This window comes from Sinocyclocheilus rhinocerous, unplaced genomic scaffold (genome assembly GCF_001515625.1).
Source record: "Sinocyclocheilus rhinocerous isolate Xijiao unplaced genomic scaffold, SAMN03320098_v1.1 scaffold677, whole genome shotgun sequence".
In the NCBI taxonomy this organism is placed as follows: domain Eukaryota; kingdom Metazoa; phylum Chordata; class Actinopteri; order Cypriniformes; family Cyprinidae; genus Sinocyclocheilus; species Sinocyclocheilus rhinocerous.
The window spans coordinates 2399022-2414089 of NW_015633185.1; the positions used below are offsets into that span (position 1 = coordinate 2399022).

General features: G+C 38.6%; 1 protein-coding gene across 4 annotated transcripts in view; it reads right to left on the reverse strand.

The window, feature by feature from the left end:
• Positions 1 to 15068, reverse strand: part of LOC107743572 (bifunctional heparan sulfate N-deacetylase/N-sulfotransferase 2-like) — a 150893-nt gene that overhangs the window by 86571 nt on the left and 49254 nt on the right. For 2 of the 4 annotated variants that reach the window (XM_016556889.1, XM_016556888.1), the window contains one exon: positions 9955 to 9989. The exons of 1 other annotated variant lie outside the window; for it this stretch is intronic. The gene's annotated coding sequence lies outside the window, so the exon portion shown is untranslated. Of the gene's footprint in view, positions 1 to 9296; positions 9335 to 9954; positions 9990 to 15068 lie in introns of those variants that run through there. One more of the 4 variants, XM_016556890.1, reaches the window with a different exon arrangement.

Genomic DNA, 15068 nt, shown 5'->3' on the forward strand with positions numbered 1-15068 from the left:
TAGAGCTTTTTTGCATTTGGCTCCCAAACTCTGGAATAGCCTTCCTGGTAACGTTCGGGGTTCAGACACACTCTCTCTGTTTAAATCTAGATTAAAGACACATCTGTTCAGCAAAGCATTCATATAATGTTTCTCATAACCTTGTACTCCAGTTATATCTGATCAAATTCCACTTCTTAATTCTTGCTTGGTTTGAACACATTATCATTTTTTGCTTGGTTTGAACAGCAGCTACGCTAATTTTCTCTATTTGCTTCTCTGTTTCTGCCACGGGATGGGCATCCCGAGGTAACTAGGAATTACACAAGCCTCAGTCGGGATCCAACCCTTACAAAAATCTGAGATGACCGAACACCTGAGAAGAGATGATGCCAACACCTCAGAGAACCTCAGATGAACCAACATACAAAATTACCAAATTTTACTTGCAATATAATCATTGCCGTTAATAGTGTTCACTGTTTGTTTGAATGCATGTCATTAACTAACTTGATGAGTTTTACTGTACATTTCTGTCATATGGACATCACCTTAACATAGTTAACACTGATAAGCTACTCCTAAATATAATGTAGAAACTTTGCAATGATTTCTATTGTGAAAAGCACTATACAAATAAATGTAAATTGAATTGAATTGAATATACCTACTCCTTAACCTTGTACTCCAGTTATATCTGATCAAATTCCACTTCTTAATTCTTTGCTTGGTTTGAACACATTATCATTTTTTGCTTGGTTTGAACAGCAGCTACGCTAATTTTTGTCTATTTGCTTCTCTGTTTCTGCCATGGGATGGGAATCCCGAGGTAACTAGGAATTACACTAGCTTCAGTCTGGATCCAGCCCTTACAAAGATCTGAAATGACCAAACACCTGAGAAGAGATGATGCCAACCCCTCCGAGGACCTCAGATGATGCCAACCCTGAAGCAACCTTCAGAACTACCAAATTTTCCTATAAGTTTGATCACAACATATAATCATTGCTGTTAATAGTGTTCACCGTTTGTTTGAATACATGCCATTAACTAACTGCAAGATTTTTTTTTCTGTACATATCTACCATACGGACATCACCTTCACAGTCACCACTGATAAGCTACTCCTAAATGTAATGTAGAAACTTTCATTTTCTGTGAAGCTGCTTTGCAACGATTTGTATCATGAAAAGCGCTATACAATCTCTACCCTTGGATAAATTATATTCTTCAGCTAATGAAAATGGGATCTGGCACTGAAAAAAATCTCTATCTACAAAACTACAAACAGGTACATTGATCTTTAAAGGTTTAATGAATAAAGTGGTTAGTGAACTGAGAAAATCAAAGTCATCATATTTCATGCAGTTGTTTGCTGACTCATAGGGCAATAGCTCGCTTATTTGGAAACATTTGAATAAATTAACCAATCAGAAATTCAGTCAAAGTAAGGACATAACAAAACTGAATATAAGTGGAAAGGTCAGTACTGATGCTTTGGAAATTACAAATGAATTTAATACCTTTTTTATTAAATCAGTAGAAGAACTTTCAGCAAATTTAAATTCTGTTTGTTTATCACATAATGTAGTAAGAAATTCATCATCTTTTTATATTTTACAGGTTGATCAAGATAAAATCTTTTCATCAATTAAATCAAGTTTTTAATCAATTAAACAATTCAAAAGCTAAAGATATATTCGGTTTAGATGCTTCTCTTATTAAAAAATATAGTGCAACACTGGTAAAGCCAATAGCTCATTTGGTAAATGTATCTATTAAAACTGATGAGTTTCCACAATTTTAAAACCACTCAAATGAATTTAATACCTTTTTTATTAAATCAGTAGAATAACTCAGCAAATTTAAATTCTGTTTGTTTATCACATAATGTAGTAAGAAATTCATCATCTTTTTATATTTTACAGGTTGATCAAGATAAAATCTTTTCATCAATTAAATCAAGTTTTTAATCAATTAAACAATTCAAAAGCTAAAGATATATTCGGTTTAGATGCTTCTCTTATTAAAAAATATAGTGCAACACTGGTAAAGCCAATAGCTCATTTGGTAAATGTATCTATTAAAACTGATGAGTTTCCACAATTTTAAAACCACTGTGGTGACCCCAGTTTTTAAGTCTGGAAAGACTGATGATGTAACAGCAAAAACTTCTCATCTGGCTGCAGAATTGTTAACCAGGCAACTGGTCAGTGTTTCCCAGTGGCTGCAGGATAACTGTTTAACTTGAAATTATAACAAAATGGTTTCAATGAGTTTTTTACTAAACAACAAAGCGCTGGATGTATTTAAAATCAAAATTGACCAAAAGGAAATCAAAAAAGTGAGTGAATTTAAATATTTAGGTGTCATTGTAGACTAAGCTTAAGTTTGAAGCCCATATTAAAGGCAGGGTATGTGATTTTTCAAAAACACTTTAGAAAACTGATTCGGGCCGAATAGCAAAACAAACTTGTAGCCAATCAGCAATAAGGGGCGTGTCTACTCGTGATGTGGAGGAGAGAGCTTTCAGTGCATGGGACGGACATTAGCCGAGCCGAGCGACAGAAAGATAGAGATGGCGGATAAGTGTAAACCCGTGTAAATATCGGATCAGCTTTCCAGCGCTGGAGAGAACTGGAGGCCTGCAATCCCGTTGAAAACCATTTGAAATTTGTGTCAGCACGTCATAAATAGAACCCGGCAGCAGTTTTCTGTCGGGGATTTGTTGCGCCGCGCCGCTCACGTCCGTAGACACGGTGTAACATTGGTTTTGCTTTGTTTCACAGAACTAATCGTTGCCTGGGTTGCGTACGTATATGTGGGGCGGAGCTATCAGAATAGAGGCAAGACCCTTTTGGGGTAGGGGCGTGTTTGTTTTGGTGATTTCAAATATCAACATTGGCTACCAGAAATCACTTACTCTGCCTTTAAGAAAATGTTTGATAAGACCATGTATATCTCTTAAAGCAGCTCAAATGTTTATGTATACTATGATAATTTCAAATATGACCTATTGTGCGATAATTTGGGGTCAGGCTTCCCAATCAGTTAAGCCTGTAATGTCATTATACAAACAAACACAACATATAGGCTACTCAAATAGTTATCTGTATATACATGTGTACTTGTACTTGTGTTGTTTCTTGTGATGATTGTGTCTGTTTTTTATTAGGATGTTTTGATTGTATGTAAAAGCCTAACCAGGGACGAGAACTGCAAACTTATACAAGGACATGCAAACTTTATGCTATATGTCCTATGTACACGGCAATGGTTGTATGTGTGTAACAATGCCTAGTGTATTGTCCCTGTTAAATAAAAAAACAAATAAAAAATAAACGTGAATTAAATTGAATATTTAGATGCTCCTCACAGATTAACCTTTTCATCACTGATCATAGAGACACTGCCCCATTATGCTGTATGACATTTATAGACAATTCATACTGAAAAAAGTATACATTATTGCTATATTTATAATAATTATATGAATTTTTACTGAACTTAATTAAGCTGTATGAGTATACTGTGCTACTGACCTAACAAACTAAGAGGCCCTGAATGAGAGTGACTTGATTAATATAACCTGTCACTTGTGTGAACCCAGTCTGACCTAACCCATGTTTCCTTCTCTCCAAGATCTACAAGAGCACAGCCAGCCATAACACAGCCTGAAAGGCTGATCAACGAAATGGACACCAGCTGCTTAAATACAACGGGACTGAGAAGCCAAAGAACTAGAGTAGTCCCTTCTTTCCATGGATGAATGCAGGCAGGCGTCCAACTTGTCAAAACTACACAGTGCCTTGACCTGCACTTAAACAAAATAAACAGAGCCAACTTTTTCCATTAGGGCACAGCGGAGTGATGTCAGCTCTGGCACAGTCCTGGTGATGTAACATGGCACGCTAATAACCACACTAAACAGAAAAGACAGAGCTGCTCTGGCCGTAAGGGACCGCGACAGACTGCGCTTTAGCTTAAGCCATTACCAAAGGAGCCATTTAACAACATCAATTAATCAATCAGACCAGTCAGGAAATGAAATTGGCAAGTGCCTCATCAAGGAGAGCAAGTTTTGATGCAGAATGTCTTCTATTTTAGAATGGTGGTGAGATGAAAAAAAAAAAAGCACAACACAGTGAGGGGGAAAAGGTCTCATTTGGATTGTATCCCAGCTTCTAAGAATCTCACTTTATTAGCAAAATTGGTCAGAGAAACTAGCAAGGACTTTAAGTAAACTTCGAAACCAAAACAGAAATGATGGCAGAATACGAAATGATGAAGTACCCAAACAGCTGTCTTCTACAAGATGCACTGATTAGCGTATTTATATATTTCGAAACTAATCACGCATGAGAGCTTGTCGGGTCAAAGTGGGACTGATTGTGTGCTTGCAGTTCATCTCAGCTGATTAGTAACAGGGCCATATGTTGGTTTAAGACGACAAGAGACCAATACTGATGACAGGAAGTGCCCATCAATAACCAGACAGTGAGTCTCAGGTTCAGTTTCACTCCATCTGTCTCAAACCAGCCTTCAGTTTTGCTTCTTTCCCCCTCATTCACCCCATCACCTCGCATGTATCCCCAGGTGGCCCATATGTGCAAAGCGGCAGTCTGTATCTGCATCCCCTTAGGACACGTTAGGAAAAGAAACAGCACAGTGGCTTTTCTCTTCAGCACTCTCAGCAGAGCCCTGATCAATCGGATCAATGGAGGTGATCAGCGTTATGAGCTCTGATCAGCCCGCGTGGGGAACCGGCTAATCCAGTTAAGCCATTAGCAAGCTAGGACAGATGAGCCCATTGGGCATGGAGCCCATCTATGAGGTTTGCTTATTAGCACACTGCCATATGGAGAGAATAGAAGTACACAGTCATGAATGTAGGAACAAGACACGAGGAAGATCTGCATTTGCTGGCAGCTGATCTGGTGCGACAGATTCAGAGCACTTGAGCTAACATGACCGGTGGCTTCTGTTTGAGATGTGAGGTGTAGGGCTGGAGGCTACAAGGAGAGGGAAGGGGTGAGACCCTGCCCTGGGTAAACACAAAGACAGAATGGCCCCGTGCTGCAGGTCACCCTTCAGCTTGTGATTGAGCATGTGGATCAAACTACATTAAATGCACTACAGCTTATGCTACATAAATCCATTTGCAGCTCCGCAATTACCAGCCACAGCCTTCAACCTGCGCTCACACCATCTGGGAGGCCGTTTAAAACACAAGACTTGTCCCACGGTTAGCGAGCGAGTGACTGAGCGAGGGACCGGTGGAGGAAACTTACAGGTCTGCTGGCTGAGTAAATCGCATTAATCATCAGTCCTGATGTTGTTTTTCCTGCTGCTGCATTTCATTTGTTTCATATTTAGATGCTCCTCACAGATGAGTGTCTGCAGGCGTTCATGTAGACTGCCGATGGCAAAGGAGGCATTAAACAGCTCTGCCCGAACCTACCAAAAATTACACAGCCACATTAGAAGCTACTCCAGAGAGGAAAAATACAGCGCTAGTAGACCAAAAGTAATAAGCTAAACATACGATATGGCCTTCTTTACAAATGTGTCTTTTTCAATTACATCCTCTCCTGTAAAGAAACAAGATTGGCAGACAGAGACAGCAGACATCCTCAGCGGGGTAAGAGAGGTGGCAGATGTAGTTGGAAGAGGACGAGAAGAGAAAGGACGGGAGGAAAGGTGGAGAGGGGTTGAAGAGAGAGAAATTTGGTCATCACAACACTGTTTCAACATATGAACGGAAGGGATTTAAACAATCTCTTCATGAATGATGTGCCTCTATTACACTGCAGAGACTTCAAACTCTGACTACAGAGACAAGCCGTTGCCTGAACAAATGAAACCACCTCAAAGCGGCAAAAAAATGAAGATGTGATATTTTCCATTCAGCCTGGGAGCAATCGGAGATGGAGGGAAGAGTTTATGCTGCTACTGCACGAAGATATCAAAGGGACCGGAGTTTATGCTGCTATAGCATGAACGTATCAAAGGATGCCATGGCGCACCTTTGATATAGATGGCTGCTCCCCCATTATGATTACTCCTCCCACTACCATAGCTCACTGTGTGTCTGTTTTACATTGTGTCTGTATTTTATCAGAGCTTTTCTATCTCTATTTTCAATGCAGTCAAACTAATCAGTATTAGAATGACAAAACCTGTTCTCGCTCCATTTCTGAATGAATTAATGTCCCAAATATTTACAACCTGTTCTTTTCTTTATGATACGCATATAATAAGGATGCAACAATATAAAAATTCTGGTTGATAATTATTTTCATGTTATGACTGATATCCAATAAATGGTTAATATTAAAATTATATTCTCTAAATAATAAAAAATTATACAAGTAAATTTATGCATCACAACATTATAGCATACATTTTATTACAATTTATTAAATTTAATGTTCATTATGAGATTTGTTAAAGATGAAATTTAACAGCGTTAAATATTTAGTGTTGAACTAAGTGAGCAAGATTGTATCCCAGCTTCTAAAAATCTCACTTCATTAGCAAAATTGGTCAGAGAAACTAGCCAGGACTTTAAGTAAACTTCGAAACCAAAACAGAAATGATGGCAGAATACGAAATGATGAAGTACCCAAACAGCTGTCTTCTACAAGATGCACTGATTAGCGTATTTATATATTTCGAAACTAATCACGCATGAGAGCTTGTCGGGTCAAAGTGGGACTGATTGTGTGCTTGCAGTTCATCTCAGCTGATTAGTAACAGGGCCGTATGTTGGTTTAAGACGACAAGAGACCAATACTGATGACAGGAAGTGCCCATCAATAACCAGACAGTGAGTCTCAGGTTCAGTTTCACTCCATCTGTCTCAAACCAGCCTTCAGTTTTGCTTCTTTCCCCCTCATTCACCCCATCACCTCGCATGTATCCCCAGGTGGCCCATATGTGCAAAGCGGCAGTCTGTATCTGCATCCCCTTAGGACACGTTAGGAAAAGAAACAGCACAGTGGCTTTTCTCTTCAGCACTCTCAGCAGAGCCCTGATCAATCGGATCAATGGAGGTGATCAGCGTTATGAGCTCTGATCAGCCCGCGTGGGGAACCGGCTAATCCAGTTAAGCCATTAGCAAGCTAGGACAGATGAGCCCATTGGGCATGGAGCCCATCTATGAGGTTTGCTTATTAGCACACTGCCATATGGAGAGAATAGAAGTACACAGTCATGAATGTAGGAACAAGACACGAGGAAGATCTGCATTCGCTGGCAGCTGATCTGGTGCGACAGAGTCAGAGCACTTGAGCTAACATGACCGGTGGCTTCTGTTTGAGATGTGAGGTGTAGGGCTGGAGGCTACAAGGAGAGGGAAGGGGTGAGACCCTGCCCTGGGTAAACACAAAGACAGAATGGCCCCGTGCTGCAGGTCACCCTTCAGCTTGTGATTGAGCATGTGGATCAAACTACATTAAATGCACTACAGCTTATGCTACATAAATCCATTTGCAGCTCCGCAATTACCAGCCACAGCCTTCAACCTGCGCTCACACCATCTGGGAGGCCGTTTAAAACACAAGACTTGTCCCACGGTTAGCGAGCGAGTGACTGAGCGAGGGACCGGTGGAGGAAACTTACAGGTCTGCTGGCTGAGTAAATCGCATTAATCATCAGTCCTGATGTTGTTTTTCCTGCTGCTGCATTTCATTTGTTTCATATTTAGATGCTCCTCACAGATGAGTGTCTGCAGGCGTTCATGTAGACTGCCGATGGCAAAGGAGGCATTAAACAGCTCTGCCCGAACCTACCAAAAATTACACAGCCACATTAGAAGCTACTCCAGAGAGGAAAAATACAGCGCTAGTAGACCAAAAGTAATAAGCTAAACATACGATATGGCCTTCTTTACAAATGTGTCTTTTTCAATTACATCCTCTCCTGTAAAGAAACAAGATTGGCAGACAGAGACAGCAGACATCCTCAGCGGGGTAAGAGAGGTGGCAGATGTAGTTGGAAGAGGACGAGAAGAGAAAGGACGGGAGGAAAGGTGGAGAGGGGTTGAAGAGAGAGAAATTTGGTCATCACAACACTGTTTCAACATATGAACGGAAGGGATTTAAACAATCTCTTCATGAATGATGTGCCTCTATTACACTGCAGAGACTTCAAACTCTGACTACAGAGACAAGCCGTTGCCTGAACAAATGAAACCACCTCAAAGCGGCAAAAAAATGAAGATGTGATATTTTCCATTCAGCCTGGGAGCAATCGGAGATGGAGGGAAGACTTTATGCTGCTACTGCACGAAGATATCAAAGGATCCTGAGTTTATGTTGCTATAGCATGAACGTATCAAAGGATCCCATGGTGCACCTTTGATATAGATGGCTGCTCCCCCATTATGATTACTCCTCCCACTACCATAGCTCACTGTGTGTCTGTTTTACATTGTGTCTGTATTTTATCAGAGCTTTTCTATCTCTATTTTCAATGCAGTCAAACTAATCAGTATTAGAATGACAAAACCTGTTCTCGCTCCATTTCTGAATGAATTAATGTCCCAAATATTTACAACCTGTTCTTTTCTTTATGATACGCATATAATAAGGATGCAACAATATAAAAATTCTGGTTGATAATTATTTTCATGTTATGACTGATATCCAATAAATGGTTAATATTAAAATTATATTCTCTAAATAATAAAAAATTATACAAGTAAATTTATGCATCACAACATTATAGCATACATTTTATTACAATTTATTAAATTTAATGTTCATTATGAGATTTGTTAAAGATGAAATTTAACAGCGTTAAATTTTTAGTGTTGAACTAAGTGAGCAAGATGATTGCAAAAGTAAAAAAAAAAAAAGTTAAAATAGGGGAAATGAGCATGCACTTTTTTTTTACAATATATTTTTTCTAAAAGTAAAATGGTAGTACAGTATGTGTTTATAATTCTATGTAATCAAACATGCTATCGTTCTACTTTTATTCAGCAATGATGCGTTACAATGAGAAAAGATGAAAGTAAAGACTTGTACATTGTTACAAAAGATTTCTATTTAAAATAAATGCTGTTCTTCTGAACTTTCTACTCATCAAAGAGACATGGAAAAAATCAATAAAATTAAGCATAACCTATATGGTTCTGATATGTCATGCATCCCTAGCATATACACAATTTATATTAGTCTACAAAACTAATTTCAAGCATTTAAGCAACTTAATCTTTTTATTTAAAGGTTAAGGTCATAAGAAGCAAATCCGGTTAATCTGATAATGCAAGCACATGAAGTCACATGGTTACAGACATATCTACAGCTTACCTTACTGGAGGGAGTCTATCAGCAGAGCCAAAGACCTGCACAGAAACAGAGAGAGAGAGAGAGAGAGAAGGATCATTTACATTTTATTACAATTTATTAAATTTAATGTTCATTATGAGATTTGTTAAAGATGAAATTTAACAGCGTTAAATATTTAGTGTTGAACTAAGTGAGCAAGATGATTGCAAAAGTAAAAAAAAAAAGTTAAAATAGGGGAAATGAGCATGCACTTTTTTTTACGATATATTTTTTCTAAAAGTAAAATGGTAGTACAGTATGTGTTTATAATTCTATGTAATCAAACATGCTATCGTTCTACTTTTATTCAGCAATGATGAGTTACAATGAAAAAGATGAAAGTAAAGACTTGTACATTGTTACAAAAGATTTCTATTTAAAATAAATGCTGTTCTTCTGAACTTTCTACTCATCAAAGAGACATGGAAAAAATCAATAAAATTAAGCATAACCTATATGGTTCTGATATGTCATGCATCCCTAGCATATACACAATTTATATTAGTCTACAAAACTAATTTCAAGCATTTAAGCAACTTAATCTTTTTATTTAAAGGTTAAGGTCATAAGAAGCAAATCCGGTTAATCTGATAATGCAAGCACATGAAGTCACATGGTTACAGACATATCTACAGCTTACCTTACTGGAGGGAGTCTATCAGCAGAGCCAAAGACCTGCACAGAAACAGAGAGAGAGAGAAGGATCATTACTGATGCAGCTCGAAGCTCCACAAATTGAGCCCCTGCTGTTCAGGTCTACATCTACCCACCCTGTCTTCGTCCTGTATTCCTCGGACCAAATGTGGGTAAAAAAGAAACTACATGACTTCTTAAGCACAATAGATCACAGAAAAAACACAGAGATCAGGGCTTAGGACGGCTGTAACATTTAAAATGAAGTTTATATATTCAGGTCGAAATGAATCAGATGAAAATTCAGCATATAAAGGTTCATCTGCTTTATGAATACAAAGTCATCATCAACCTGCATTTTCCCCATGAGGAAGCAGAAATATGAGACTCAGTCTTGGGTAACACCAACACGTCATTCTGGATTCTCATGCATGCAGCTTTATTTTCAGGAAAGGAGCAGTGCTCTATTGTTCGAGCCTGCATGAGATGTCCTAGTGGATGGAATTCTGGGGCAAGAACTTAAGGGATCAGGGGGCCGCTGGTCCTTGGCATTTAACCCCCTGAGCCTCAGTACTTTGGACCTTTGCATCCGAACCCTGCATGTCAAACGTCAATCCTCACGGATGAGCCGGCCAGCTGCTCGACGATGTACATAAATAATGCAATGCTATTGGCTTCAGCTATGAATCATTCATTCATGTTATGCACCTATTTATGCATGCACACAGGACTGCGGATTCTTTTTCCATGTAACTTTATTCTTAGACAGGTTAAAAAAATATCACTGAAAGAGGAGTTCATGGTCATATTTATAGATGAGATTTGTTGCTCTCGATAAAGAAACACATCTCACAGGACTCAATGAAAGATTTTTCTGTCGTTCTCAGATTTTAGACACTGTCAATCTTGTTTGCACCTCCCACTACCCATGTGATCTATCTGCCAATTAACAGACCAGCAGCAACACTAACAACTACACTTGACGGATTCCACAGCGGATGGTGTTTATAATCCTATTGTAAACCAGAGTCTCCCGCTTGGGGATACTGCAAGAATGGAAGAGAGAAAGAAAAAGACAGAGAGCAAGTGAGAGTGATAGTAAGCAGTCTGCCAGCAGGTGAGGATTAGTAGTCTATCATAATCTGTTTGTTTGTTTATGATTTAATGCCATGCGAGCTACCTCGGCTATATTCACGGCGAGAACGAGGTTAGTTAAGTTAAATTAAGTTTTTCAATTTGATCTTAGATAAAAATAAATCTGGCCTTACTTCATTAAAAATCTTTCCATAAAAGTCAACAGAAAAATAATGAGTTCTGACAGACTTTAAACTATTACAATCTATCAAAATATGCTTCAAATATAATGGATTCTGGCATAAAGAACAAAGGAGGATCTTCACCCATCAACAGAAAACTATGGGTTAGTTTGGAATGTCCTATTCGACAGCAAGTGTAGACAATATGATCCCATCGATTTTCAAAGTGGGGACAACGTTTTACACCAACTACAGGATTGATTTTGTATAGTTTGTTTGTTGTACATTTATCCCATTCAGCTTGCCATTTCTTATAAATATAAGTGTTTAGTCTATCATAATGGGATTTTACCTGTGCAGTATGTAGCAAATCAGCACAGCAGAGAAGGGTTACACAAGACTGAGTCCAGAAAGAGCTTGCATTTAAAGTTGATAAAATCCACTATAAAACATGATGGATGCACACAGGCAATAAGCATGACTGCATATCACTCTCAATGAAGAATACTGCAGGCAAATTCAAAAATGCATTGCAATATTATTGACTGATTCGATAATTTTTAATGCTATAACTATTTTTCTAAAAACAATGTTAATGCATTTTTTTTTCTTTAACTGGCATTTTTTTCCTTATATTTTTGTCAACCGTATATTTTAATATAACTGTGCTATCAGTGCTTTCCACACATCTTTCAATTCGAAAGCACAGTTTTAGCAATCAAACATGCCATTTGTATTTCCATTCAAATAATGTTCGAAGTTTGATTTCTAATTTGACGGCCCTAGTTCAACCTTAAAGGAGACAGTTCACCCTAAAAGAAAAATTCTGTCATTAATTACCCTCAAGTTATTCCAAACCCATTCAAATTATTATAAACAAAATCTCTCTACACTAGATGCGATGCTCCGACAGTAAACTGATGCCTAGTTCTATTGATGACATACTGACATAAAGGACAAATGATCTGCAATAGTCATTTTATTGTGTCCAGAGTAGACAGCATGCAGTTGCTGCGGTGCGATGTGATGCGAGCAATAACAGTCACGTCCGGTGTAGACACGGTGTAAGACTTTTGTTCATCTTCAAAACAAATCTTTAAAACAAGTATGGTAAACAGAACCTCATTTGTTCTTGCACATCAAGAATGCATCTTCGAGCTTACGTTTACCATATTTGATGAGCTCTATGTACGTGTGTTGAATAAAAGGCTAAATTATATCTGTTCGGCATATAAAGTGATAGCGTCTCTCCAGAACACTTGGATTAAACTGCTTGATTCACATGGATTATTTTTACAATGTCTTTAAGAACTTTCTGAGTGGTCAAAGTTGTGGTGAAATGGACTTTCAATGGAGGGACAGGAATCTCTCAGATTTTATTAAAAATATCTTCATTTGTGTTTCAAAGATAAACAAATGAGTTTAAAATGACATGAGGGTTAGTTAAGAACCATTTGTTTTTTAGGAGGGTGAGCTAACCCTTTAAAAAGGAGTTTCAAGACTCCTACATTACGTTTCACTTCATCCTATTAGTTGCACTCTGTCTAAGAAAGTGTTCTGTGAATTCACCATGTACAATTGCTATCCTGACTCAAATTAAACGCTAGGTACCGCCCAATATTCCACTGTGCCAATTACAAATTGGCTGCTGTTTTTTGAGTACTTGTAACCATCTCATCGCACACAACGATGGCAAATCTGGCACAGCTGTATCCTTCAATCCCCTACAGAGGCATTTTTATCCATTCAAGTCACCATTCAAGAGTGCTGAAGGGACAAGTTAACTGAGGCCACGGGAGGGAAAACATTCCACAACGGAAAAAAAGAGGGAATCTCTTAAGCAAGTACATTCACTTCTAATCAGAGTGGCTGAAGTTCATGAGGTGACATTTGCAAGCTGACAAGCACAGGGCCCGTCATGCTAATGCTGCAGAGTAATTAATCTGCCCCCGATGGAACCCAAACCACTAAAGGTCACTCACAGACACGCTTTCTCTCTTTGTATCTCTCTCACACACAAGTATCTCCAACTGAACAGCCCCAATCCACGGCTAAGACCAAACGGAGAGAGGAGGAAGTGCATCAAAACAATTTATCTTCTGGTACAGAGTGTTCTGCACCTCTGCTTCTATCTGTATTTGTGTGTGCATTTTCTATCACCCCTGTTGTTGCCATTCTTCTGCTGACAGGTGAGATATGAGCCTTACCTTGACCTGTGAATCCCACGTTGAGGGGAAGTGCTGGCTTTTCTTGAGTTAATGCAAATGGAATCAGCGCTGGAATATTCTTCTCTGCTGTGGGATCTATTCAACCGACACAGACCACTGATCCTTCACTGCTTATAAAACTCACACGAGCAGCGTGTGTGTGCATCTCATCTAAAGGAACAAGCCTTTCATTATAACCCATCTCTGGGTTTGTGTATGGAGAACTGTATTAAAGGGACATGTCAGGCAAAAAAATAGATATTCTATCATCATTTACACACCCTCATGTCATTTCAAACCGGTTTCAATTGTCCATATGTTGTTTTGCATATCACTGACTTTGTATGGACAAAAAAAAAACTTTAAAAAAAAATAGTTTTTTTTCTTTTGCAACAGAAGATAGAAGGTCATACATGTTTGGAACAAAATGAGGGTGAGTAAATGACATTTTAATTTGGGTGAACTACCCCTTGAAGGAACAGAAGAACATGCCGTTTGGAGACAGGTTGATGGTTTGTTAATGAAGATGTTGCTTTCATATGCAAGGTCAAATGTACCTGCATGTCTCTCTGCATTACTCCTGCGTTCAGCTTTTCCCGACCTCCTTTGCATATTGAGTCCCAGCAGGAGAATACAGTTAATAAGATGGATCCTTCCACTCATGATTGGTGGGCCAGCTGAGATCTGATATCTATAAGTGAAAGTGGTTAGTGCAAGTGGGACACTAGGGGTGTCCCCGACTAAGGATTTTCATAGTCGAATCGGAATTTTCGAATCTTGCCGATATTCGACTGATAGTCGAATCATATGTTTTGTGGGCAGGGCAAAATACATTACCGAGAGTCAAGTCAGACATTCGACAGTCATAATTACGTTATATGACTTAAAAATTTGCATGTAATGCCTTTTTTCCTGATTGTTTTGCGATCACATCTTTTGTTATGTTCACGTATTAAACTGAGACGATGCGCATCACAGTTTTAGTGGAAAAAAAGAGTTTGAAACCGTGCTCCTCTCTGCAGCACAGCAGCGCTGACGCACATAGTCTGCTAAACACAGCTCAGTTGAGCGACGCGAGAGAGATCGAAACCCATTCTCTTTACTACTATAGTACATAATGAACATGAATTAACATCAAAAGGTAGGCTATTTTATAAGAGAGCCTACAGTACAACTTACTGAAATGTCTCATGTAAAAGATCATTCAGTGTTTCAAACTGTAAACGTTACACGTTTTACAGCGTTTTATTATAATAGTGTTCTCATTATAATTGTTATGTATATGACAGTCCCAGTCATCCTTATTAATATTCTGCATTGTTGTTTGTCCTGCTCGCGCTGCGCGCTGAAGAGATAATCACCGTAGTACTACAATGAAGCGCTTACTGCAGCGCAACTCAACCAAATGCATCTTATACGAGATAGTAGGCCTTGGCGATAAAACGGTATCGATATTTATCAACGGTACACATTCTTCAATAACGATAGAAAAAATGTTCGATATAGCGCACTATATAGGCACGTGCTATTAGTGACGCAGACAGTACACACAAACACATGCTGAAATGATGTGCTGTACCTGCCTGTGATGAGGAGATTGTGAATAAAGAATGAATATTAGTCGAATTTAAAATAAACATTTGCATTTGAATGTTAGG